Raw genomic sequence first — 6,415 nt, 5'->3', positions numbered from 1 at the left:
AAATTTATCAAATGGACAAAGTAAAACGGGACATATTATATATGTCAAAACAAATAACCAAAGTAACGCAAGGCATTTTATCAAATAGATGTAGACGGGCCTTTATTGTCTTGAAAGGAGCATCACGCTGCTAAAATACAAGCGAAAACCTCCCACTATCGGCTTTAGCTTCCTTTCCATGTTGGATTGTCTTTGATGCCATGTACTTTCTTTGCCACTTGCTGGAACAATTCTTGTGTGCGGGATTTGACAACATAAATGGACTAGCAGCTCTCACCAAACTTTCCTTGCCATTATATTCTTTCATGAAGAATAGTCTAGTAATATACGGTGGATGCCAGTCAACAAACATTTTATTATTTCCGTGAAGGAGTGACACATGCTGGTGACATGGACAAGAAGCACCGGTTTTTTGCGACGAATTCTTTGTCGTTTCCTTATTTCCCTGCACATCTCTCTGGCATAGTAAAATGTGCATCTTGTGTGTGTCCTCATGTCGCCAAGTCCAGACGTAGGGAAGTAATAGAAACCCTGTCCCTGGCCTTCAAAGCCTACACAATTAAGCAATGACACGGATTAAAGATAATGGGACATGCATGAAGTAAGGTAAATGAGAAGCGAGCAAAACAGATAATATTTTACGGTCTTACTTCTGTTCCAGTTGGTGCGCAGAGTAATGGACATGAACAACACTGTCTGCACGACAAGTGCGCAGGTTATTCCCATCCACAGCCCCTAACATATTTTAGATCAAGGTTTCGTTATGTCTAGTGAGAAATACTACAAGTGAACACAAAGATAATGGTAAACTAGTACTAGTGGTAAGGCCATATATAAGGGTAGTAAAATAGTACTACTGATTACCACTCCACCAAGATGGTACACAAAGGCAAAGCACAGAGCCGCCGGGATGCCCACGAGGTAGTACGCACTGAGATTGACATAGGAACCAATCTTTTGAAAACCACAGCCCCTAACAATCTCTACTCCTATAAAAAAGCAAGTTGGTGGTGATGGTGTGCCTGCCTGCACATCATCTGCACCGTTCGATACGTAACGTATGGCTGAGATGAAGGGAAGTTGCCCCGTACCACTTGCACTTTTACAAAATGTTATGTTAAACCTGACAGACCTGAAGATGTCTATTTAGTTTCAGTTTAAACTTATGTAATAAAGTCATAAACGTGCTCTGAGTTCACGTTGTGGCTTGGTCCTGGTCATAGGATAGTTTTCAGTTAGTTTGTTTCCTGTAAACGTGCGAGGACTTGGCCACGATTGCCACCGTGGGATGGCGCGGATGAAGTGCATCGTGGGCATGGTTTTCGGATGTACTGTTGCTTATCTGAATAAAAGTGAAACAGAAAAGACGTCGCAGCGTGCGCGTCGCCAAATGACTCTGTCTCCTCTCTGAACTTTCATTCGGTTCGTCCGTGTTTCTTCAGAGAAGAGTCTGAATCCACCTCGCGTGCGTGTGTGTGTTCTGGGATTTCCTCTGACATTTGGCACCAGAGCCAGGTTTCACGGAGGCGGAGCACGGCGGCGGAGATTGGAGTTGTGGCGGCGGTGATCGGCGATGAGTACTTCGCCGAAGAAGGACGACACCAGCGGAGGCGGTGAAAAGTACACGCTGCCCCCGAAGAGAGCCGGCGACGAAGGCATGGCAGTCGTGCAGCGCACGCCGGCGAGGTCTGGTGGTGTCCCGATCCAGTATCCCATGCTCACGGACTCTAACTATGGTCTGTGGGCGATGAAGATGAAGGTGCTCCTCCGTTCGTTCGGTGTGTGGCCGGCGTTGGAGGGCACGGCCGAATTCGATCAGGTCAAGGACGATGAGGCGTTCGCTGCTCTGTCGCAGTCCGTACCCGACCCGGTGATGATGGCTGTGGGCGACTGTCAGACGGCCCACGAAGCCTGGGAAGCGATCCGGCGCATGCGCATCGGCGAGGATCGCGTCAAGAAGGCGCGGATCAAGCAGCTCAAGAGGCAGTTGGATCGGATGGAAATGGGCAAAGGCGAGTCCGTATCGGCGTTTGCCCAGAAGATGATGACTCTTGTCGGGGAGATCCGGTCCCTCGGCGAGAAGATCACCGATGAGACGGTGGTCGAAACCCTGTTCAATGCCGTTCCTGCACGGTTCGGCGACATCATCAACACCATCGAGCAGTGGGGCGATCTCTCGACGATGTCCGTGGCTGAGGCTGTCGGACGTCTAGCTGCCTTCGAGGAAAATCAGAGAGGCCGACGTCGTCAGTCTGGCAGCAAGGACGATCAGCTCATGCTCATGACTCAGGCTCTGGAACAGTTGATGAAGGGTAAGAAAAGCGCACCAGGTGCAAGCAGCAGTGGTGGCGGACGCGGCCGTGGTGGCGGCCGCGGGCGTGGCCGTGGGCGTGGTGACCGCGCCGACGGTGGGCAGGCTGGACGCGGCGAGAGCAGTGACCGCGGCAAGCAGAAAAAACACCGCAAGTTTGACATAACCAAGGTGAGATGTTTCAATTGCAATGAAACAGGGCATTTCAGGTCTGATTGCCCGGAGCCCAAGAAGGAGAATGCAAACTTTGCTCAAGCAGAGGATGAAGATGACCCCGGGCTTCTCATGATGGAAGTTTGTGAGCTCACAATGTCTGAACCAGAACCGACACAACAGGTGTTCCTCAATGAGGAGAAAGTGGTGCCCAAGCTCACAGGGAGCCAGGACACATCCTGGTACCTAGACACAGGAGCCAGCAATCACATGACAGGTAATTCAGAGAAGTTTGTTGAGTTGGATCAGTCAGTGCGTGGAAAAGTGCGCTTTGGGGATGGCTCTGCAGTGGAAATAGTTGGACGTGGAGCAGTGCTGATGAAGTGCCTGACAGGGGAGCATCGCATACTGTCAGATGTTTACTTCATACCCAGACTGAAGAACAACATCATTAGCCTTGGTCAGTTAGATGAGAATGGATGCAAGTACTCAGGGGAGAACGGTGTGATGACAGTTTGGGACAGACAGAGAAATGTGCTCGCAAGAGTGCCTCGAACTGGCAATCACATGTATATTCTCAACATCCAACCGTCAGAGCCGGTCTGTTTGCTTGCACACGCAAAGGAAGATGCGTGGTTGTGGCACATGAGGTACGGGCATGTAAATTTCCGTTCACTCTGTGCACTGGCAGCCGAGGAGATGGTCGAAGGAATGCCGCAGCTCAAGCAAGTTAATCAGGTGTGTGATGGTTGTATGATTGCAAAGCAGAAACGACTTCCGTTCCCGGCACAAGCAGCATACCGAGCAGTTAAACAGCTAGACCTATGGCATGGGGATCTCTGTGGACCCATCACACCTCCGACCCCAGGTGGTAAGCGTTACTTTCTGCTTCTGGTCGATGACTATTCTTGATACATGTGGATTGTGTTGCTGCGTAGTAAGGATGAGGCATTGGAAGCCATCAAGAAAGTGCAGATTGCAGCTGAGGTTGAGAAGAACCTGAAACTAAAGGCGCTGCGCACTGACAGGGGTGGCGAATTCACCTCTGCCGAGTTCGTTGATTACTGTGAACGCCACGGCATCAAGCATTTCAGGACAACACCCTATACACCTCAGCACAATGGGGTGGTTGAGAGAAGAAATCAAACCGTTGTGGGGATGGCGAGGAGCCTCCTCAAGAGTATGGGCATGCCTGCAAGGTTTTGGGGTGAAGCCGTGACTACCGCTGTGTACCTGCTGAACCGAGCTCCTACAAAGAGTGTGAAAGGGATGACACCCTATGAGGCATGGCATGAGAGAAAGCTCTCTGTGCAACACCTGCGTACATTTGGTTGCACCGCTCATGTGAAGAAAGTTGGGCCGGGACAGACCAAACTAGCTGACAGAAGCAAGCAAATGGTGATGATTGGATATGAAACCGGATCAAAGGCCTATCGCATGTATGATCCAGAGAGCAAGAAGTTGGTCATCACACGGGATGCGGTGTTTGAAGAAGATAGGCCATGGAATTGGAGCTCTTTGGAGTTAGTTGAAGAAAAAGATCCAGATTCTTTTGTTGTGTTCTATCCGAACGAGCAAGATTCAGAAGAGATTGGAGAAGTAGCGGAAAGCGCTGCCACGGCAACGAAATCTCCTGCAGCGCCTCGGCAGACCTTCAAGACTCGGCAAGCAAACGATGGTGTCGCTATTCCGATCGATTTGGAGAGCTCTCCTGTGACCCCAACTCACTTCCAAGCATCTCCAGGCACACCATATACCGAGCCATCGCTGGGTCCACAAGGCGAGCGCTTGCTCGAGGAGATCTATGAAGAAACCATAGAAATCAAACAGGTTGATGCAGGGCTATGTCTGTTCGGTTTGGAAGAACCTTCAAGCCATGTTGAGGCACTTGGAGAACTGTGCTGGAAAAGGGCCATGAAGGAGGAACTGGCATCAATAGAGGAAAACCATACTTGGGAGTTGTGTGACCTGCCAAGAGGACACAAGCCAATTGGGGTAAAATGGGTCTATAAGTTGAAGAAAGATCCAGACGGCAAGGTTGTCAAGCACAAGGCAAGGCTAGTCGCAAAGGGGTATGCTCAGCGACAAGGTATTGATTATGAGGAAGTGTTTGCACCTGTAGCTCGTCTAGAAACTGTCAGGCTACTAATTGCACTTGTAGCTCAGTTTGGATGGAAAATACACCAAATGGATGTCAAGTCGGCCTTCCTAAATGGTGATCTGGTTGAAGAGGTATATGTGACCCAGCCACCAGGCCATGAGATAGAAGGGAAGGACAGTAAGGTGTATCGCTTGCACAAGGCGTTGTATGGGCTCAAACAAGCGCCAAGGGCATGGAACTCCAAGCTGGATGCAACACTCTCTGAACTAGGCTTTGAAAAGTGTCCTTCAGAGTCTGGTCTGTACAGGAAGAAAGCAGGTGGTTCTGCACTGATTGTGGGTGTGTATGTGGATGATCTAGTCATCACAGGAGGAAGTGAGCAAGCCATTGAGGATTTCAAAAGGCAGATGAAATTCAGGTTCAGCATGACAGATTTGGGTCTATTGAGCTATTACTTGGGCATAGAGGTAAAGCAATCAGAGAAGGGCATTACTCTTTGTCAAACTGGCTATGCTTCACGGATACTTGAAAAGATGGGGATGACAAACTGTAATGCAAGTCACACACCTATGGAGCCAAGACTGAAACTGTCGAGAACAAGTCAGGCTGAGGAAGTTGATCCAACTGAATATCGAAGCATAGTTGGGAGTTTAAGGTATTTGTTGCACACAAGACCAGATCTCAGCTTTGCAGTTGGATATGTCAGCAGATTCATGGAAAGGCCAACCAAGGATCATATAACAGCAGTAAAACACATATTAAGATATGTGAAAGGCACACTCAGTTTGGGCTGTAGCTACAAGAAAACTGAAGGAAAACCACAACTGTTGGGTTACTCTGACAGTGACCACGCAGGCGACATTGATGATCGGAAAAGCACTACGGGGGTGCTGTACTACTATGGCAATTGCCTAGTGTCTTGGATGACTCAGAAACAGAAGATTGTCGCTCAATCATCATGTGAGGCAGAATATGTGGCTGCTGCTTCTGCTGCTTGTCAGGGAGTGTGGCTAGCAAGATTAGTTGAAGAATTGCTAGGCTATGAGCAAGCCAAGGTCAAGATCAAAGTGGATAATCAATCGGCTATTGCACTGTGTAAAAATCCTGTGTTCCATGAAAGAAGCAAACACATTGATGTGCGCTACCACTTCGTCAGACAATGTGTTGAGGAAGGAAAGATTGAGGTGGAGCACGTCAGTACTGGAGAGCAACATGCAGACATCCTGACTAAAGCCCTCCCAAGGTTTCAGTTTCAGGTGTTGAAAGAGAAAATAGGAGTGCTTGAGGTGAGTTCAGGACGTCATGTTTAAAGGGGTGAAATGTTATGTTAAACCTGACAGACCTGAAGATGTCTATTTAGTTTCAGTTTAAACTTATGTAATAAAGTCATAAACGTGCTCTGAGTTCACGTTGTGGCTTGGTCCTGGTCATAGGATAGTTTTCAGTTAGTTTGTTTCCTGTAAACGTGCGAGGACTTGGCCACGATTGCCACCGTGGGATGGCGCGGATGAAGTGCATCGTGGGCATGGTTTTCGGATGTACTGTTGCTTATCTGAATAAAAGTGAAACAGAAAAGACGTCGCAGCGTGCGCGTCGCCAAATGACTCTGTCTCCTCTCTGAACTTTCGTTCGGTTCGTCCGTGTTTCTTCAGAGAAGAGTCTGAATCCACCTCGCGTGCGTGTGTGTGTTCTGGGATTTCCTCTGACACAAAAATGCCCTGCATTTAGAAAGAATTCTGGAGCAGGGACATCCTATACACAACAGATCTTCTCTCGTGAAGGAAACAGAGTCTTCGCGAATCTCCCAAATTACTCGCCGTCGGCTCGTACCATCTCTTTCCCAGCGACAG

At 48.8% G+C, this 6,415-nt stretch overlaps 1 pseudogene; it reads right to left on the bottom strand.

Annotated features, from left to right (window-relative positions):
* Nucleotides 1–491: 491 nt before the first annotated feature.
* LOC123167089 (protein DETOXIFICATION 16-like) overlaps nucleotides 492–6,415 on the bottom strand; it is a 10,869-nt pseudogene continuing 4,945 nt past the window's right edge.

This window comes from Triticum aestivum, chromosome 7D (genome assembly GCF_018294505.1).
Source record: "Triticum aestivum cultivar Chinese Spring chromosome 7D, IWGSC CS RefSeq v2.1, whole genome shotgun sequence".
Lineage (NCBI taxonomy): Eukaryota > Viridiplantae > Streptophyta > Magnoliopsida > Poales > Poaceae > Triticum > Triticum aestivum.
The sequence above is the reverse complement of the archived record's forward strand: the minus strand, read 5'-3'. Positions and strand labels throughout refer to the sequence as shown.